Here is a 21,180-nt window from a genome sequence, read left to right as displayed (position 1 = left end):
ATTATGTGGTCTGGCTATGTAATGCTTGCTTCTGCAGAAATTCTGATCAGCACATAAAACTCTAAACAGAAAGGACAGGTCTCCCGCAGGCTGCCGCCAGACACCGTTTCAACCCAGCAAGACATGTGCCACCTGCCTTTGTGCTTGGAACTGTCAGGTCCTTGTCCTCTGAGCCACTGGCCACAGCCTGGGTCTGATCCTGGCTCCTGCCCCAGTCCCGGGACACTGAGCCTCCCAGGGCCCTGGGGAGAAGGGCCAGCCCTGGTCTCCGGGACCTGGGTTCTAGTCCCAACTTGGCCATGTGCCCTTGGGCAAATCCTATTTTTCTGTGCAGTTAAAAATGGGATAATAGGAGTTCCCGTCGTGGCGCAGTGGTTAACGAATCCGACTAGGAACCATGAGGTTGCGGGTTCGGTCCCTGCCCTTGCTCAGTGGGTTAACGACCCGGCGTGGCCGTGAGCTGTGGTGTAGGTTGCAGACGCGGCTCGGATCCCACGTTGCTGTGGCTCTGGCGTAGGCTGGTGGCTACAGCTCCGATTCAACCCCTAGCCTGGGAACCTCCATATGCCATGGGAGCGGCCCAAGAAATAGAAACAACAACAACAACAGCAACAACAACAACAACAACAACAAAAAAGGGATAATAATTGGGCTAACGTGTTGACAGGATGAGAGGTATGGGGGATATGAAACCTCCAAACCTGCAGAATCTCTTGCAATGTAACGGAAGTGCCTCTGAGGTGACGCCTAATTCTTTGCCTCGGCTCATTCAACCCCAAGGGCAGCTTTGAACCAGCTCCCTGCTCCACAATTGAACTTGGTCTGTCCACGTAACGTGACCAAAGGCTTTCCCCAGACGCCCCCACGACTGGCCCAGAGCAGGGGGGTCTCAGGCTGGGGCCCCCGTCGTGGCAGCACCAGCCCTGAACATCGGCTGAGCACCGAGGCCCCAGTTCAGGAAACGACAAAGTCCGGTTGTGGCGCCAGTTTTGAGCCAAAGTGACTGCCTCCCTTCCCTCGCTTCCCTCGCAGATGCTTCTCCCGCCACGCTGGGCCCATCCTCGCGCCACTCCCCCTCAGAAGCTATCTGACTTCAGGGACCTTTGTGAATTCTCCGGTGTATTCTCTCGCTTTACAGTATGCGGAATTTAAGTGACATCCTTGTGTACTTACCCAAGGCACAGTAATGACAATATAAGCATCTTAGCTTGGCTGTTTCCAAACTACTCCTTATTTACGTCTCAGAAGAAGCGGCCCAGGGCCTCCTGGAAGAGTTAAAGGAGCCTCAGAACAGTGAGTCTAAGCAGCCCAGCACCTCCTCGGGACCCCACTGCCCAGCCTCTGTCTCCCAGGCTCCCCTGGAGCCAAGCCAGCTCTGCCCTTGCTCCCACTGGCCTGTGCCGTCTACCCAGGAGGCAGGAAAAGCCGTAGGTGACCAGCGAGACCCCTCTCCACACGGCTCCCACGGGAAGGAGCGAACCCAGGCTGAGCGGGGGCCTGGGCCCGTGTGGACCACGGCAGCCGGCAGCCCCTGCACCGTGGCCTTCAGCACCACCTGGATCCTGGAGAGGGTGACCTGTCAGCCATCTGGGGGGGCACCCGACCTTCCCCACACTCACAAGACCTGCCCAGGGCATGTGTCTGGGCATCGACCTCAGGGCCCCCGCCCCAGGCCCTGCTCCCACTGGGGCCCCCTGAGCTCTCCAGGCTCCCTTGAGCCCCGTCCGGGAGATGGCGGGGCGACTGCCTGCCTCCAGTCCCCCCGCCCCCTGGCTCGGTGTTCCTCCTGCCTGCCGGACGCCCAGCGGCTGGACACCCTGCACAGGAGCCCTTGTCACACACCTTCGGTCCTGGGCAGAGTCTCAGGCTCAGGACCCCTCCTCAGCCCATCCTGATTTACTTGAAGCAAAGAGACATGCTTCCTGACAGGAACTAGCAAAGAGAGGACTCAAACCCAGGTCCTCTCACACCCAGTTACTGTGGTCGCACCACGGCAGGGACTGAGGGGCCAGCCTCCCTCAAAGCTGGCCCTGGAGCAGAGGAGGTGAGGCTGAGGCGGGTGGCGGGCCAGGAAGAGGCGAGCAGGCGGCGGGGCCGAGCAGCCCCGGGGGAAGCGAGAGGCCCCGCAGTGGGAAAGGCAGCGGGCGGTGCAGAAACGGGCGTGGGGACTTACCCGGGGCCTGTGGCTCCCAGACGTGGGGCCCCCCTGAGGCTGCCGGGAAGGCTGCTGCAACAGGCGGCATCATTACGGTAAAGGCAGGTGCCGCCCAGCGATCACTTACTGTTCACGAAGCGCGGGGCTCCAATGCCTCGCCTGAGTCACCTCCTTCGACGCTCCCAGCAATGGGATGAAATGGGTGCTCTCAGGACCCTCCGTTCCACAGGGGAGGCGGCTGACCCTGGGTTTGGTTGAACAACTTGCCCAAAGGCATCATCTTGTCAGGGGAGGGGCTGAGATGAGAATCCAGGCAGTCTGATTTCACGTCCCGCTCTCACTTCTCTAATACCTGCTTTCTTAAAAAAACAGAAACCAAACCAACAAACAAATGATCCATCCTGCCCAGAAGGTGGGTCAGGAGGCAGGTTTGTCGAGTAAAAATAGATGGTTGGTTATAAACAGAGGCGTGGGCACATCCCTGGCTTCAGCGTGAGGAGTCCCAGGGAGCCCAGGGTCTGGGCTGCCCAACGGGGGAAGGTGCTCTTCCTTGAATAAAGACACAGCATCAGAGCCTCAGAGTGGGGCTGGTGCTGGGTGGGGGCAGGGCTGGTGGGGAGGGGCCTCTGAGAAGCCACTAAACCAGGCTTGCTGATGTCCTGGCTGGCCAGACCACCCTACCACCCACACCACTGTGGATCTGGGCCTGGGACACGAGGAGGCCGTCGTATAAATATGTCAGGACTGGTTGGTTAGAGGCAGGGAAGAATAGATGACAAGTCCATAAGCTGGATTTTTAAAATACAATTGTTGTTGTTTGTTTTCTTGGCTGCGCCATGGCATATGGAGCTCCTGGGCCAGGGATCAGATCTGAGCTGCAGTTGTGACCTAAGCCGCAGCTGCGGCAACACCAGATTCTTAACCCACTGTGCTGGGCTGGGGATCGAACCTGTATCCCAGCACTCCCAAGACGCTGCTGATCCTTCACACCACAGCAGTAACTCCTCAAAATGTTTTTTAGAGTAGGATTTTAATGACAAATATGCACTAGGAAAATATAGTTTGACTCCAAACCAGCTGTGTTAATTGAAACAATTTAACTTGTTCACTGGCCTCAGAGTCTTAACGAAGTGAGAGGACTTAGGCCCAGCAGGCAAGGCACTGGGTCACGGTCTGGGTGGCACTTCTGGTGGCCGATGGGCACAACCCCAGCTCTGTGGCCAATAGCTTCCCTCCATGTGCTGGCTCAGCACTCTCCCCACCCCCCCACTTCCCGCCCCACTCCAGTGCCGGCAGTGTAGACTGGCTGGTGGAAACTCACTTTCATATTAACTCAAGCAAAACATGGATTATAAAACTCCTGCAAACAAGTGTTGTGAAACCAGAGGAGAAAAACGTTTAGATATGTGGCTTTTTAACTTTTTGGACGAAACTCACAGGAAGCAATGTATTTTCTATCGTAGCCAAGTGTGTGCGTGCACACATGCGCAGACGCACACAACGACAACATACTTTCCTGAAACGATTCTAAACTCTAGTGCATGACGTGCACCTGATATTTCAAATGTTATCTACTTCCATTGAAATAGAAAGTGATGTGAGAAGCACTGCATCGTTGTCCCCATTCACGAAGGTGTGGAAACTCACAGTTTAAAAAACACTGGCTGACCACGCTGCTAGCGAGCCAAGGAGCAAGCTGCCTAGTTCATCTGCCTCAACTCCCTTTGGATATAAATTTCCCCAGATCAGAGGCTGTGCCCTCCCATTAGTCCTATGGAGGAGTCTGCACCCATGCACCTTCCACAAACACAGACGCTGTGGCAAACACCAGGACTCCGAGCAGAAAGGACAGGTGCCAGGGGAGAAGTCACAGGTGCCTTTCTTCCTAGTTAATATTTAATTGGGATTCGCTTAGCCATTAAATAACCTTCAGGGAGTGAGAAACAAGTTGAACGAGGGTGGCGGACAGGAAGAAAGATGGTGAAAGGTCAACACGCCCCAGTGTGATCCTGGGCATCGGTGTGTGACCATCGCAAAGTGGATGTGGAATGGTAAGTGGCCAGGAGCACAGACTTGTGAGTTAATATGAGCTGTAGCTAGGAGCTATAGCTCTGTCACCTCGGCTGTGACCACTGGTGAGGCCCTCTGCCTCTCTTTGCGTCTTCCTCATCTGTAAAATGGGAACATAACAGTATTTAGTTGCTTGGGTTGTGACCTAATCAATATGCCAGTTTTTGATGACAAACAAGAAGGCGGTTGACCCAGACACACAAACTAGGGTCCAACTCCAGCCAGTGAAGGGTGGTACAAAGCAGAGAGCAGCTACGAAGTGGGGTATAAAAGGCGATGTGTGTTAACATTTTAGAGATGCCCCCTGGCAATGAAGACCCCGCCCTGCAAGGAGAGGTCAACGCTGGCATTCGGAACACTCCCATCCAGGCATCAGGCTGGTCCTCAGGTTCAAGAGCACTCAGTACATGAATGGGAAGACCCAGCATTCTCCAGAGCCCCTTTCTGCTGGCCACCTGCTTCCTGTGCTTAGCTTCACCAGTTAACTGCCTTTCAGCTCTCTGCTGCATTACCCTGTCTCCAGTCCTGGAGCCTGGAAGGATGAGAGCAGGGGGTGGGTGGACGGGGAGGGGGAGGGGAAGGCGGAAGAGAAGGGGAGGGGAGGGGGAGAGGGAGAACAAAGGCCTTCAGACGGAGGGTTCTCCAACCTCAGTGTGTGCTCAGTCCTCAGGTAATTTTGGCAAAACGCAGAGTTAAAGACGCTGTGAGTGTCACTGTGGACCTCTCTGAATCACCGGTGCTCAAAACGTGCGGGCAGGCCAGTGGCTCTCCTCTGTAAGCAGGGGGTGAGGGCGCCTGGGTGTCCGCGGGCAGCTTTGAGACTCCAGCATCGCACACTGTCCCGGCATGGGGCTTGAATGAATGAAGGCCAGCTGAGTTATTGTCTCTCTGCCTCACTGTCACCGCCTAGCTCAGGGCCTTAGCTTCTCTCTCCTGGACGAACTGGTCCCCCTCCCACCAGCCCGCGTTCCACACTTCTGCTAGAATGAGTTTTTAACGTGCAAATGTGCTGTGACCTCCCTTTGGCTCTGTACCAGACCCCTGATTAAACTCTTGGAAGGCTTCCCACTGCCTCAGATGCATTTCGAAGCCCCTCAGAGGCCCAGCCTCAGCTCCCCTTCTTGGTCTCATCTTATACCATCCTCTACAAGCCCTGCTGGCCAGTCCTACTAAATACCCTGCATTCCCTGGTGATGCAATACAGGCTCAAGCCTTTATGCTATTGCCCGTGTCCCTCTTTATGCCTTGCCTGCCACACCTCTGCCAGTTGGACTGGGCCCCTTATCGAGAACTACCATGCTCAGTGGAAGCAAGTGCTCCCTTTTTGGGCTCCCACAACCCTCGGACTCCTAGGAGGCAGCCCTCAAAGCCTTGACTGGCTTCCCGGCTTTGGCCACTAGAGGGCAGTTGAGCGCAGCGGGCGTCTGGCGGCAGCCCCCGGAGGATGCCAGCGCTGGGAGGCCCCGGCTGCAGGCTGGGCTCCAGCTCTGCTGCGTCCTCACGCCGGTCGCTGGGTGGGCCTCCCTTCTGGAATGCTGCGCAACCCTTTCTGGGTCTGCAAGCCTCTGCCGCACCTCTCCGCTCCTTTACACGCAGGACTGTGCCACTACCTCCCTTGACATTTTTATCACCTTTCCTCTTTGCCATCCTTACCCACCCTTTCTCAAGAACACTCAGTAGCTCATTATTATTTCTATATTAACCCAAAACTTCTCATTTTGGGCTTTTGTTTATTAAAGTGTTGCAACCTCAAGAACAATAAAAAAAAATGAAAGAAAAAATTCCTGTCTATCCCATAATTTTCTGATGGCTTAATATCTCTGTATATATAAATTATGTATGCATTATATATATGAAATTTGTGGTTGTGGTCAGGGCATAGATATAATTTTGAATTTAACCGTCTTGGCTTATGGTGAAATCATAGGCAATTTTTCAAATTACCATTCTGGCTTTATAAATAGTGATATGAAGAAAGGCCAGCATGGGTTTCAAGGCCAAGTCTGCCATCTCTCCTGTTCCACTCAATCATCCCCAGCGCTGATCCTGTGACTCTTCTGTGGCTGGAGTACCCGCCAGGCCCCCATCCTGGTGTTCACAGCTACCAGTCCCTTTTCCAAAGCATCCTTCTCTCCCTTCTCCACTAAGCGGCTCCAACTTCCCCTCCAACGAGCCTGTTTCCCAAGCAGGAAGCCCAGCTCTGGCTGCCTTGCCTCTAATCCCTGCTGCCCAGCCCTCTCTGGTACAGCCCTGATTTGCCTTGTGAGACTGGGAGCACCCCTGGGGTGAGTGGACACTGTCCACTGGCAGCTGTAACAAAGTACCACAGACACGGCGGCTTAAAGCAACAGAAATGTATTCTCTCACAGTTCTGGAAGCCAGCAGCCCCAAATCCAGGTGTCAGCAGGGCCAGACTCTCCACTGAGGTTCTAGGCAAGGATGCATTCTTTGCCTCCTCGAGCTTCTGTCTGTGGTCGGTGTGCCTCGGCCTGTGGCTGCATCGCTCCGGTCTCTGCCTCTGGATCCTCTGTTCCCTTTGTTTCAAATCCCCCTCTGCCTGCTCTACATAAGGACACTTGTCATGGTACCTACTGGATAATCGGGGTGCTCTCTTCTTTTTAAGATTCTTAATTATACCTACAAAGATGCTTCTTTGAAGTAACGTAACATTCACAGGTCCCAGGGGTTGGGATGTGGGTCCATTTGGGGGGAGGCCACCATTCAACCCTACAGTTCAGGGCCACCCCCGAGAATCAGTGTGGAGCAAAGTGGGGCTGCCCAAACCCGGCTGATCCCCAAAGTCACAAGTGTGTGAGTGACACTTGGAAAAATGCCTCTGCTCAGGCTCCCATGGTGACTGAGATACGGGAGGTGTGGAACAAGGCCTGGGTATCAGCCCGAGGGAAGAGGTTATGCTGCAATAACAAACAGCCCCTGCCTCTCAGGGGCTTGACGCCACAGATGTTTCTTCCTAGTTGACTCCAGTGGTCACCTAGACTTGGCTTTGGACTCTCCCCTGAGGTGTCCTTATTCCAGGACCCAGATGGAGTGGCCACCATCTGGAGAGCTGCTGGCTTCTGTGACAGTTGGAGGAAACGTGGTGAAAGATGAACTGGATTTTAAGGCCATTTCCACCCAGAAGTGACACTCACCCCTTCTGCCCACATTTCTCTGGCCATTGCACACACCGTGGTGGGACCATGATCCTGTGTGGCTTTTATCTGGAAGAAGTGGTGCCTGTGTCCCTATTTTTCTTTTTTTTTTTTTCCTGTATTTTTTTTTAGGGCCATACCTGCGGCATATGGAGGTTCCCAGGCTAGGGGTCGATTGGAGCTACAGCTTCCAGCCTGCACCACAGCCACAGCAACGCCAGATCCTTAACCCACTGAGCGAGGCCAGGGATCGAACCCGCAACCTCATGGTTACTAGTCGGGTTCGTTAACCACTGAGCCACGATGGGAACTCCTGTGTCCCTATTTTTCCAAAAGCACTGCTAGTTTGGGAAGCATGGAACCTGAGAGCTGCAGAGGGACATCCAGTGACATCCTTTAGCGCCAGCTCTAACTGCCCTCCTCTCCCCCGAGAGTCAAAGCCCCAAGGCGGAGCATCCCCGGGGCCGAGCCTGGGTGACAGTGGGCCTAGGGCGTTGTTTGACCATCCCCCCAGGACCACACGCTGGACCAGCCCCCTGGGAAGGGCCCACCCCGGTGCTCCCTCTCCAGAGCCAGCTCCTCCTAGAGGGCATTCAGGAGTTCACGTGATGCTCCGAGGGGCCCCTTCACTGCTTATTCTGGGGGCGCTCAAGAGAGGGAGGGGCGGCATTCCCCTATGATGTCCGCTTGGTCCCACAGAGGCCACCAGGATCCACCCTGCAGAACCAGGGCGACTGGTTTGGATGTGGTGGCCTCTGTGTTCACCCCAGAAGGAGTGGGCTGGGAGCAAGAAGAGGGAAGCAGAACCACCATGGTTCCGTCATGTGCCTTCATGGAACAGTCTCTCAGGGAAAGTCTCTCAGGAAAAGATTCTGGTGAAAACAAGGTGTGAAGAAATCTATGTTTGACTTGAAACGGTTGCGCAAGCTGGCAAAGCTTTGTCATAAGGGTTGGCTGCCTATCGAGTTATTTTGACACTTAACACACTGACGCTTTGGGAAACTGAGCCCAGTTTTAGCAGCCGCCTTTCCTCACAGCCTGGGGCCCACACAGACACCTGGGCTCCAGGCAGAGGTGCTCAGAAGGAGGCCTCACACCTGCTCAGAGGGAGAGCAGCTCCAGAGATGGGACAAGGACAGCGGCCGTGGATGCCTCACAAAGTGTCCTAAAACAGTGGTTCACAAACCAGACTGTAGAGCCCCAGGGTGCCCTTGGGGTCCCACGTGTGCAGGGTCCCACGTGTTACCATCAGGACACCCAGTTAAATTTAAACATCAAACAGCCAGTGAGTTTTTTAGGGTAAGTATGGCCCATGCAGTATTTAGTGTTCCGAAATTCCATCTTACTGTATATCTGGCATTTTTATTTGCTAAACCTGGCAAACTTGGGTGTCCTCCTGCTTTGCTTTTATTTAGTTTGGGGCTTATGTTAGTTTTTTTTTTTTTGGGAGTCAGGGTTTTCACTCCCCAAACATCAAAGTTTGGAAAGCCATGGCTAGCTCCTCATTGTTTTTTTCCACATTGAAAAATTTAGCTGTAACGAATGTTAAATGCATTCCTCCAGCCCTAGACAGATGTCACGGTGCGTGCTGACAGCCCAGGCACGGGCACGGAAATCTGGGCCAGCACGAGATGAACAAGACAGAGCTGCTGCCTCTCAAGTTGTCGAGAGATGGTCGCCCCTGCCCAAGTGTGGCGGGAAGTGCAAGGCGCTGAGAGGGAGTGAGGCCCACATGGGTCAAGGCAGAGCCAGGAAGCATTAAGAGAAGCCAGGCAGGGCTGCCAAGCAGGCACGGCCTCTGGCGCTGGTTCCCACCTGCCATGTTCCAAGCCGGCGGGCACACCGCTGGGAAGACCTGATCCTCTCGGGCTTCGCTTTTCTTTCCCTCTGACTTACGGTTTATTGATGCCCTGGTTAAGACTGATGAAGCAGTCAGGTAGCCGCTTCCTGTTCAGTTGACTTAAGAGGGATGACATGGGCGAGCCATTTCCTTGGGGCGTTTTGGGGATCTAACACCCAGGTCTGGGCCAAGGTTCCACGGGTACGGGCAGGAACCACCTTTCCCCGTGTCCGTGAGACTCTGGCCCGGCCCTGACCAGTACCAGGAATGTGGCAGAGAGACACGAGGGAACTCTGCAGGAGGAGCGTTCAAAGGGCAACATGCTGTCCACCCTGTTACCAGGTAAACACCTCCGCCTCCGGGTGGATGCGAGAGTCCGAGGCCCCAGGTCTGCGGAGGCAGGGTTGTTTCCGCTGCCTGAGGAAGCGGCGGGGGCAAAAAGAGGGAGCTCTGTTATCAGGAGCATGTTTGTTTGTTTGTTTGAGTCATCAGAGGAAGTGATTTCCCTTCTAGAAGCGTCTGCTGGGAATGGAACCCCTGAAGGTGGGTGCTGGGCGGGCTCGTGGCCGATGCTCTGGGGCTCAGGAGGCTCGGCCTTGGAGCCTGGTCTCACGTGGCCAGGATGGCGTGGAGTCGCCAGCATGTGACCCGCCACAATGGGCTCGGCAGTGGTGGGGGCCGTGGCAACGAGGCTCAGAGACGGTTTTGTGTGAGTCCAGAACAACCACACGTAGCCCAGGATTAGTGAGCCGACCGCAAGTGTGTGGAAAGCGAGAAGGCCGTTTCCCGCTCCCACGGGGAGCTGGAAATAGAACTCTGCCCTTTGTCCTTGAGGAGCTGAGGCAACTGCCCCGTGTGGGAGTCCCGGCCACAGCCCCTTGGTTCCTCTCGCCCCCCAACTCCCCTCCTGCCCTTCTTCCTCTGTGGCCTCAGCCCCCGCCTGGGAACACTGTGGGCTGCGCTCAGCCCCACTGCTGGTCATCTCTGGGCTGGCGGGAAGGTCACATCCGGAGAATGGGTGCGCTCCTGGTTGCCAGGGAAAGCCGGACAATGCCTTCCTATGGGTACTAGCTGCCACCCGAAGCCCTGACCTGGGGCCATTCCGAAACATTCTGCCTCTTTCTGGCAGTCAGGTCAGTGTCAGGCACACCCTTCCAGGGTTTTAAGACTTCATTATGCGAGAATCGCAGAGAGAAGCACTGTGCATTTTACACGGCATCCCGTGCACACAGTATTGCTGGTCTTCTCCACATATGGACGGGGTCCTTGGCTCCGGCCCCAGGCTTTGCCACACTCAGCTTGTGGGCAGTCGGGCAGGAGTCGGGAGGGAGAGGGAGGAGCGGGAGTAAGTATCTATGCCCCATCGGCTTGCCCCGAGCTGGCTGGCTTCCTCCCTCTGCTGATGACCACAGCTCCTGTCCGAGCTCTCCCCACATGACTCTCTCCGTCTCCAAGTTCTGGAAACACCTTCTGCCTTCAAGCTTTCAAGGCTGAGGCTGATAACTAAGCCCCGCAGTTCCTTGACCTGGCCCTGCCCCAGCTCTGGTGAGTTCCCTACACCCTGCCCACGTCTTTGTAAACAGTTCCTTTATTAAATGCCCACAGATGACACAATCAGAATGTGCCATCTTTCTACTGCTGTATCCACGCGGCGTGTGTCCATACATTACACGCACACACACACGTTCACACGAGACTCGTGAAATAACACTCACTCTTACTCCCCACCAGGGGCTCTGATATATGACTCTATTCTGTCAAATTATCAGGAATGCTTGTCCCACCCTCTCAATTCATGCCATGACTCACTTGTGGCTCTCAATCCCATCTGCAAAGCACGCGTGGGGCCAGCCCCAGGGAGGCCGCTATCAGCTGGCCTGGCTACGGCGTCTGGCAGAGGTCAGCGTGGAACGTGCTGGGGGTCTGTTGGATGACTCTGCAGAGTGGGTGTCTACGGGGCTCCCCTAGGGGAAGGCTGGACTCCTTTCTGGGGGTCGTTCCTTTCTGCGGTCATCCCATCCCGGGGGCCGGGTTTCCACTTTGTAAGCTAGAAAGCTGTGTTGGTTAGATGCTCTGAGCTGCTGCGCTCCGGGGTGACTCACACAACAACCGGGCACGACCGCTGCGGTCCGGATTCAGCCACCCCCCAGGACGGTCCGGTGGGCACCAGAGCCGTGTTCGCCCATCGGCACCCTTTCACGGGTGGGAATTCTCTCCGGAAAACCAGGCTGTCATCAGAAGGCACCCGGCCAGCATGGCCTTAGAGCAAGGGCGTCCTTAGCAGCGGGGGCAGATCTGGGCGTCCAGAGCAGGACCTCTCTGGGACGCCCGTTTCAGGGGCCCTGCTTTGATCCCAAACCCTTGCTGACCCACCCCCTCTGGCTGACGCATTGACCTCTACTGGGTCAGAACGATTGAAGCTTCTTATTTTGGTCCTGGTGGTGATGGGTGGGGGTGGTTTGCGGGGTGGCTGCCTGAGGGTGGGTGGCACGTGTGTTCAGGGAGCAGGGGAGTTCCCCCTGCCTCACCTTCCAGGTGGTCCTGAGATGGGCCCAGTATCTGGCCAATCAGGAATGGCCATAAGTGCAGGCTTAGGAGCGCTTTGTGGAAACTGGGCTGCCGTGGGGCGCGTTATAGGCACGATCTCATTTCTCTCCCGTCGAGCTGATGAGAAAGGGCCGGTTTCCCCACCATGTACCTAAGGAGACCGAGGCTCAGAGAGCCCAGGTGATTGGGCTGAGGTCGTACTGTAAGCCAATGGCTAGGGGACCCTAGAAGCCATCCGTGAGTGCACACAGGCTCTGAAAGGACAAGAAATGTGTCCCCAGCCCCTTGAGCTTCCGCTCCCTGAAGGCAGGTCCTGGCTCTGGCAGGAAATTCCCTCTCTGCTCCGCTAGCCCCCCCCACAGTGCCCAGGGCAGGACTCAGCACCCCTGGACCCAGGCACCCACACTTGCTGACAGGCGCAGATTGGGGACCGGCCTCTTGCCAAAGAGGGAGGGCCAGTGGGAGCCTCAGACCACAGGGAGGTGACTCCATGGACGCACCAGACCGTGGTGGTGACTCAGCTGCCTGGCTGGTGGACGGTGCTCGGACGTCAGCCCTTGCACTGCGGCCCTTCCCTTTTTCCCCTGGAACAATAACAAATCCTGGCTCTGTGATTCGGTTGCCATGGGAACTAGAAAACATTTGATAACGTGGAAACACTGGGACAGGTGGGCTGAGCAGGTCTGGGTGAAAACAACCTTTCCTGCCCCTTCACCCCAAATCCCGGGCGTCTCATCTGTTTGGAGCAGATTAGGTAAGTAGCCAAGAGGGCGTTACCCTGCCACCTGTGTTGAGTGATCTTGTCCAACCAGGAAGTCTGGGGCAGCCACAAGTCTGCGTGCTCGTGGGATTGGCCCAAATTCCTGCTGGGAGAAGTGAGAACTGAGGCACCCTGTCTGCCTGGGAGACCGAGTGCCATGTGGGGTGTCTGCCCCTGGCACGCATGGGCCTTGTCCAGGACACTGAAGGCAACAGGAAGAGGGGAGGCACAGGTCCTGATGCTCAGAGAGCTCCTGTCTGCTTGGGACAGGACACACACCTGGACAGTCCTGCCCGGTCCCAGGCCACACTGGGAATCACCAGGCAACAGTGAGGGAGGTGCTCGGGAGAGTGGCTTCTGGGCGGGCATGGGGCTCTGGGAAGGGAACTGGAGCCCTCCAGCCCCAGTAGGACCGCCGAGGGTGGCGCCAGGCTCTCTTGTTGGGTGACAGCTGGGCGCAGGGGACTGCAGGCGCTCGGAGGCTCAGCCCTCCCTGCCTTCCTCGCCAACCACGTCGCGGTCCCCGTCCTCCTCCTCCCTCCTCCACGCTCATCAACACCTCTGCAGGCGGCATGTGGCTCCCACAGCAGTGTCCCCCCCCAAGACTAAACAGGCTCCACGCCCTGCCCACAGGACTCCTTTTCCTCAAACACCGACGCTTTCCAGGTTTAATGGCCTTCTCCACGTGCACACGGATGACCCTCCTTCCACCTGGGTCTCTCGTGGGGACCTCCCTGTCCTCCCCCACGGCCGCCCCCTGGGCCTTCCTTGCACGTGACCGCTGAAGCCACCTCCTAGATGTTCTCTTCGTCCCACCCAGGCTTGGAGGTGGTGCCCCTCAAGGCCTTGACCTCTGCCCCACATGCTAGCATTTTCAGCTTCTTATTGGGCATCGCCCCAAACAACTCAGACTCAGACTGCCCGAGACAGGATCGCCCTGCCCCACAGACTGTTTGGCTTCTATTTCCTCTCTTAGTGGGGAGAGCCCCAGCCTCCTCCCGTGTCCCTGCCCGCTGGCTCTGTCCCCCCCATCCTCCTCCACCGGGGTCAGAATTCACTTTCTAACACACGGCTCTTCGCAGCGCTCCTGCTCAGAAACCCTTGATCTCCTCGTTGACCACGTCCAGGTCTCCTGGGAGGCAGATGAAGGCCTCCTGGCCCAGCCCCACCTCCCGCTCGCTCGCTTTCTGTCTCCCTCCCTCCCCTTTCTGTCTGTCTGTCTCTGCCTCTCTCTGTCTGTCCCTCTCTCACCTGTAGGTCCCTGTGCCTCTTGCTCTTTTCTAGCATCGCCCCCTTTGTCATGCTGACGCCTCGGCCTGAAACCCCCTCTTCCTCCACCTGGGAACCCCCACCTTCCCCAAGGCCCCGAGCCCAGCCCAGATATCTCCCCAGCCCCATTGCACCCCAGATCCAGGGCAGAGGTCACCACTCCCTCTGCGCACCCACAGAATTCAAGCATTTTCCACCCGGACCAGGAGTTCCTGTTTCCAGCCACCTCCACAGGCCTGCAGACCTGTGGTGCCAGGCCTGTCTATCCCTTTGTGTCCTGACGTCCAGCTCGAGCTGGGGCCCCATGAATGCTGCACAGATCCCGAGTCCCCAGCCCCTCTCTCCGCCAACAGGGCAGAGAGCCCGCCTCACCCCCCCCCCCCCCAGCCCCCACCTCTGTCCCCAGCCTCCCTCCTGTTCTGGGCCTGTGCATGAGGTCGCTTGGCCCTCCTGCTGGCAGGTCACAAGGTCCACGGCCTCTGCCTGAGCCCCTTTGCTCTCTCAGCAGCACCTCCTCCCTCCTGCCCTCCTTCTCTGCCCAGCAGACATATGCTCTGAGGCGTACAAACACACGCCCTCCCTGAGACGCCCTCTCTCGGGTCGGGATGTGTCTCCCTGCTGCCCCCAGCCTGTGCACGCAGACCAAACAGGCCTCAGATCCTACACTGGGGACCTGGGGGGCAGGACGCCCGCCTCACTCCACCCTCTTTCCCTGTGGTGCTTTGCACTTAGTACCTACCCTCAAAATGTTTGTTGAAGTACCCTGCCATTCCTGTGCACAGCCCTGCAGTAGCTCGGGGGGCCTGTGACAGGCTGGCCACCTCGGGCATACAGGGCAGCGGTGACCAGATCATTGGAGGCCCTTCTGCCACAGCAGGGGCAGGACCCAGAAGGAGGATGGCACCCTCAGCCCTCAAGTCAGCCACCCCACAGGAAAACTCAGCCTCTCATGCCTGCTGGTGGCCAGCAATTGCTGGAAGCTTCCTCGGCTCCCTCCCCACACACCCTCCTTCCATCATTTTCCATCAGCCCAAATTCCTGGAGCTGGGTGTACAGACACTGGCTGCCCCGCCTCCACCTGCCCATATACACCAACCCTCTTGCCAACCTCACCTTCCTGCATTTCATGGACAAGCTCCGGTTAATCCAGGCCTCCTGGCCCGCATACTCTGCAGGCAACTGCTCAGGCAATTCCCCTCCCCTGGAGGCCTCCCTTCTCTCCTCCACTGATCCGAAACCGCTGCTGCAGGCCCCGCTTTGTTCTCCCCTTCCCCGCGAATTCCCTGATGCGGAACTGCCTCCCTGAGCCACATCGCGGTCCTGTGGCAATCAGCAAGCACCACTCCGCTTAATAGTTCATCAGTCTCCACGCTTTTTTAAAACGCACGTTCATTTTCTTTCCGGACCTAGATGATAAGCTCTGAGGGATCAACTAGTTCTCTAGCTGCCGGGAAGGCGGGGGAATGTAGGTTTCTTCTCAACTCCCTTAGCTTCCTGTTTGTATCCTCAACTTGAGTGGAATCATCTATGAGAGTCCTAGTGTCTGCCTGATCAAGTCTTTTCTTGGACAGCCCCGAAAATACATCACAGATTACAAGGAAGCCTCATGCCTCAGGCTTCCAGGACTGAGAATTTAATGGACCAGAAGCTCAGCTTCTGCGGTCGGCCCGGCTGGCTGGGAGGGCTCCCAGGAGGAGAGAGAAACCAGGATTTCCACACCGTGGGAACAGTTGTCGCCCTGCTTTGCGGTGGCTGGGGAGTGACGTCCTCAGCTGGAGCAAGGCTGTGGTGGCTTGGTGACCTGGGGACCTGTGCCCAAGGGAAGTGAACCAGCCGGCCCTCTGGCTGGCCTCGGAGGAGCCTGCCTGGAGCCAGGGGGTGAAGCCAAGGGCCTTGTGATGGCCTGCCTGGCACTGGGCACCGTGACCACTCCCTCCGAGCAGGGCTGGCTATGGCGAGGGGCGTGGGCAGCTGAGCAGAGCAGGGGAACCCCTGAGAATTGTATTCGCTGTCACTTTGCCCAGCAGCCTCCTTTAGGTCAGGTTACACAGGACTTCCTTCAGGCTAGACACATGTCCATGGGGCGGCTGAGCCCCGGGCAAGCCCCCGAGCACCTGGGGCCTGAGCCTCCAGGAGTGTGCATGGCGTGAGCCTAGGGTCTAGGAAGGGGAGTCCAATGCCAGGGGCTCAGATGCCTCTTTCTCCTCCTCACTTTCCCGCCAGACACTGTGCTTTTATCCCCTCCACCTCACATCGCCTCCTTTCTGCGAGGTCACTTTCTTTTTTTAATTTTTTTATCTTAAATTTTTTATTGTAATTGATTTATACTATTCCGTCAATTTCTGCTGTACAGGAAAGTGAGCCAGTTATACGTATATATACACATCCTCTTTATCACATCATCCTCCATCGTGTTCCATCACAAGTGATGAGATACAGCTCCCTGTGCTGCACAGCAGAATCTCATGCTTATCCACTCCAAATGCAATAGTTTGCATCTATTAACCACAAACTCCCAGCCCATCCCACTCCCTCCTCCTCCCCCTTGGCAACCACAAGTCTGTTCTCCAAGTCCATGAGTTTGTTTATTTTCTGTAGATAGGTTCATCTGTTCCATATATTAGATTCCAGATATAAGTGATATCATATGGTATTTGTCATTCTCTTTCTGACTTACTTCACTTGGTATGAGAGTCTCTAGTTCTATCCGTGTTGCTGCAAATCGCATTCTTTTGTTCTTTGTTATGGCTGAGTAGTATTCCATTGGAGAAAACAGTTTCAAACAATGCAACTAACAAGGGTTTAATCTCCAAAATATACAAACAACTCATACAACTCAACTGAAAAATGGACAGAAGATCTGAAATGACATTTCTCCAAAGGAGATAGATACAGATGGCCAACAGGCACATGAAAAAATGCTCAACATCACTCATTATTAGAGAAATGCAAATCAAAACTACAGTGAGGTACCACCACACACCAGTCAGAATGGCCATGACTAATAAGTCTACAAATAACAAATGCTGGAGAGGGTATGGAGAAAAGGGAACCCTCCCACGCTGTTGGTGGGAGTGTAAATTGATATAACCACTACGGAAAACCAAATATAGAACTACCATATGACCCAGCAATCCCACTCCTGGGCATATATCCAGACAAAACTTTCATTCGAAAAGATATATGCACCCCTATGTTCACAGCAGCACTATTCACAATAGCCAAGACATGGAAACAACCTAAATGTCCACTGACAGATGGGTGGATTCAGAAGCTATGGCTCGTATTCACTGTTTCTTTGACCTGCACCTTCTCCTCCGGGAGAGCTCTCTGTCTGATCACCCAGCGGCAAATTCATCAGTAACGTCTGCTTGACCTATTTCAGGGCTGCCTCCTTCCCTTCCTGTCCTTGTCTTCCCTCTGGAAAACTTGATTTTCCAGAGGTTACCGTGGAAACAGTGCTGGTCCCTGAGTTTCTGGAGCCCACTTTCCTCAGGTCACAGTGTTATGTAACGATTCAATGAGCACTGGCACTATGGGACCGGGGGAAATAAGAAGGGCTGGCCACTGGCCCCTGCCCTTGGGGACGTGTCTGTAGCAGAGGAGGTGGGTACACAAGTAGGCCATTGTGAGGGCAGTGACAACTGGGATGGACAGGCTGCAAGGCACAGAGGGGGCGGCCAGGACCGTGTTGGGGAGATGCGGGAAGTGACATCTAAAGGGAGGTCTGAAGAATTGTTGGTAGTTGTGTGTAGGCTGGGGGGAAACTGTACCCATACAGAGAGAAGCCGGGGAGACATGGGGAACTGAATGCAGGTCCCGTGTTGCTCAGGGTCAAGGAGAGTGGGGGTGGGAGAGGAGAAGAGCCAAGGGAGACTCAGGCAGCGCCTCCAGCGCAGGAAAAGACAGGGGACCCAATGCAAGAGCAAGCAGGAAGGTGCCGAGGGGTCTTGAGCAGGGAACAGGGACCTTGGGTAGCTGATGTTGGGAATATCCATTCCTAGTTATATAATGGGGGACATTCCGAAGGGGGCTTGCTCTCGTCCAAGTTCACATTCAGTGAGGAGACTGAAGAAGGGAGGCTTGGAGTCCTGCCCAAGGCCCACAGCAGGCAGGGCCAAGTTGGCACTAGGCACCATGCGGGGGGGTGGGGCACAAAAAGAGGAGTGACTGGAGCCGTGGGGACTCCTAGGTTGCAGCTAACAGAAGCCCACCTGATCCAACATGAGCCACAGGGGACAGAGGTGGAGAGGATACCGGCCCAGAGCAGGACAGCAGAATTCTCAGAGGCGGGAGTCCTCTTTGTCCACGCCGCTGCCCACCTGCCCCACCCTGCTCTTTGCAGCCCTTCCTCAGCCACTCTGGCTACTGGCAGATCCTGCCTGCCCCACGGACCCTGAGGTGGTGAGTTACAGGCCAGCTCTGGGTTCCAGGTCCAAGTTCCCAGGAAAGAGACTCTGAAAGCCCAGAGCATCTAGTATAAGCTGCTATGCCCAGGGGTGTCACAGTACACACCCAGGGGCCGGGTGGGGCTTGCACTGTGCAATGGGGGGGGGTCCCCAGAGAAGGAGGACTGTGCACCAGCAGGCACCCCAAAGCTGTGAGGCTCAGAATAGCATGGTCTGGGCTTACAGTTACACAGAACTTTATAATCTTGAGGAACCAAATACAGATTCACTCCAATCCCAAGCACTTTATGACAACAGCTAATATTTTTGAGCACGTACTCTATGCTGAGCACCTGCTCAGGGGTTTACAGGTATTTTCTCACTTAATTCTCATGGCCCCGTGGGGTGGATGTTCGTATTGCTTCCAATTTACAGAGAAATGGATGCACAGAGAATCCTGACTGAACTTTCCTGTCCCTTTTCTGAAGTGCAGCACCCAGTCTTGGAGCACAGAGGAAGAGAAAGAGGGCCCCCCTCTTACCCAGCGGTGTGCCAATAACTGTTTAACAACCAGCTCTCTGGCAAAAAAAAAAAAAAAAAAAAAGCTCTGGTCTGTAGCACCGACCGATGTCTGAGGGGCGACGACCCCCATCACAGCTGACTTCAAGCCACCAACTTCCCAGGGCCAGGCTGAGCGACTCCCACGCGCACAGCCTCTCTTTCGGGTGAGTCCCAGAGAAAGGTCCAGAAGCCGTGTTTTGGAGCTTCTCAGAGTGTGGTCCCTGAACATGTGCAATTCTCTGACCTTGCCCCAGACTTCCTGGGGTGGGGGTTGGGGAGGCCCTGTTTCCACAGCCCTCCAGGGGATTCTCATGCTGTCAAGTCTGACAGCCTCGGAGCAAAGGGGGAAGGCGCCCTTCCTCAAACCCGGCTGGTCCTCCCTGCGTGGGGAGAATGGGGCTTGTTTCCCGCTCCTTGGCAGATGGTCACACTGAGGCCAGAGAGAGGAAGCTGCTGGAAACGGGTGGGTGAGAGAAGTGGGCTGAGTCACCCTCCAGCCTGGGTGTCCTCCTCCACAAGGCAATGGGATTGGGGGTCTCTGCAGAGTTCCGGGCCCTGGCCCTTCACGCGTCTGTGAAGTGATGGCCCGTGGACCTGAGGTGAGTGGGAGGGTGAGAAGGCCAAGCAGAGAGAAGCAGAGGAATCCCGGGTCCTCTGGAGCTGGCTCCTCCGAAGAGGGCGAAGCGAGGGAAGAGCCACATAAAGGCATAAGGCTCAGCAGGGCCTGGCTCTGGGCCTTTGAGCCTGGTCCAAAGAGGTCCTGAGGCTGAAATAAGTCCTGGGACAGTGCTAGAGTCAGCACTAGCAAGCCCTCCGCCCGAGGTCTGAGCCCAGAAGACCTGCGCTGGCTCCCGGTCGGGAAGGGGCAGGGAGCCACAGGTCCAAGTCCCGCCAGGCTCTCTGGGGGACGTGTTTATTGTCCGCTTGTCTCAACAACTTCCCTCAACCCCAATCCAGATTTGCTATTAACCAAAGGCAAACAAATCGAGGCCCAGGTCTCAGAAATGATGCAAATTCCGTGTCAGCCCCGGGAGGCCGTGAAACACCTGGGCAATCAGCAAGGGCATGATGTCACCGGAGGAATGCCTGGCTCGCACGCAACTGCAGTCACGTGACACAGCCCCAGGGTGCTGGTCACGCGGGGGGAGGGGCTCCCGCCTGAGCTCAGTGTCTGACGAGGAAGCAAAACACAAACAGAAACTGTCCTGTCAGGGCAAAATCCGTAAGTCATGTGATGGGGCCGTTTTCCACCTCCAAGTTTGAGTCACAAAGCGGAGATTCAGAGCCAGCATTACTTAGCAAAATCAGCTCCTGCTGGGATGCTGGCCTGCTTTTTTGCTTTGGGCTGGAAAGTCGAGTCCCCTGGAAGTTCAGTCACTCTCCTTCCAGGAAAGAAGCTCTGTAAGAAAGTTTCCTCAGGGCACCTGCTCTAGGATTTCTTCAGCAAAAGTCCTGGACTACACCAGCCTTCCCTACTGGGCTGCAACATCCCCGCAGTGTCTCACCTGGGCCTGGCCGCCCCGTCGGTGGGTCGGTACCCAGGGAGAGGCCAGCAGCCATTCCTCCTTCCCGACCCAGAGTTGCCCACGCGGGGTCCCTCAGCAGTTGCTGGCTGAAGCCAAGAGAAGATCTTGGCTCAGCACATGCTGAGCAAATGCCTGGGGCAAGTGGAAGGTTCTAGGCAGCAGAGAGGTGCCAGGTCTTGGGGGAGAAGGGGCAATGGCCCACTCCATTCTCTTGCCCCCACTCCTCCGGGCTCCTGCTCTCGGCAAAGCAACTGGTGGACCACTTGGATCCTGGCACCAGACAACGGTGTGGGCAATGTGTAAGTGGCAGCCAGGGCGCTGCCCTCAAGGGGCTTAGCTTCTATTTAGGAAGATAACACTATCCTAGCCCAACACAATAACAAGCAACAATGAAATGTACCACAGACCCGGAGCAGTGAAGCAGGAAAAGCAGGGGTGGTCGCCGAGCTAGACACACCACATGTGAATTCTAGCCTGGCCACGCCCCGGCAGCTGTGGGTGACTGTGGGCAAATTGCTTCAACTTTCTGAGCCCCCAGTCTACGCATCTCTAAAATGGAGATAGACATTTCCAATTCACAGCGCTGTTGTGAAAAATGAAAGGGTGTCTATAAAACAGGTGGTAAGACGCTCAGCACAAAATAGGTACTGGATAAATTACAATAGTTCTCTTAATTCCATTTTGGGCCAAGATGGCTATAAGAGATGAACCATTTATGTTTGGTCTCCACCTAATTAGAAGCAGATTAGAAGCGATAAAGTGAAAGCACTGGAAGAGAGGCTCAAAAAGAGAAAGGAAAACTCACACAAGAGAGCCTGACAATGAGGGGGTAACTAGAAAAAGTATTAAAGCAGATGTGAGAACAAAACAGTGCCCACCATAAGGGCAGAAGCAAATAGCCACCTTTACCCC

General features: G+C 55.7%; 1 long non-coding RNA gene across 2 annotated transcripts in view; it reads right to left on the bottom strand.

The window, feature by feature from the left end:
* Positions 1–610: 610 nt before the first annotated feature.
* The window catches only part of LOC125111304 (uncharacterized), a 92,970-nt gene continuing 72,400 nt past the window's right edge, over positions 611–21,180 (bottom strand). The window contains exons 4-5 of one of the 2 annotated variants that reach the window (XR_007130853.1): positions 2,283–2,514; positions 611–1,265 (exon numbers count right to left, since the gene is read on the bottom strand). This is a non-coding gene — a long non-coding RNA (uncharacterized LOC125111304). The remainder of the gene's footprint in view (positions 1,266–2,282; positions 2,515–21,180) is intronic. The other variant, XR_007130854.1, reaches the window with a different exon arrangement.

This window comes from Phacochoerus africanus, chromosome 11 (assembly GCF_016906955.1).
Source record: "Phacochoerus africanus isolate WHEZ1 chromosome 11, ROS_Pafr_v1, whole genome shotgun sequence".
NCBI classification, from domain to species: Eukaryota; Metazoa; Chordata; class Mammalia; order Artiodactyla; family Suidae; genus Phacochoerus; species Phacochoerus africanus.
This window is presented reverse-complemented; position numbering and strand designations above follow the sequence as displayed.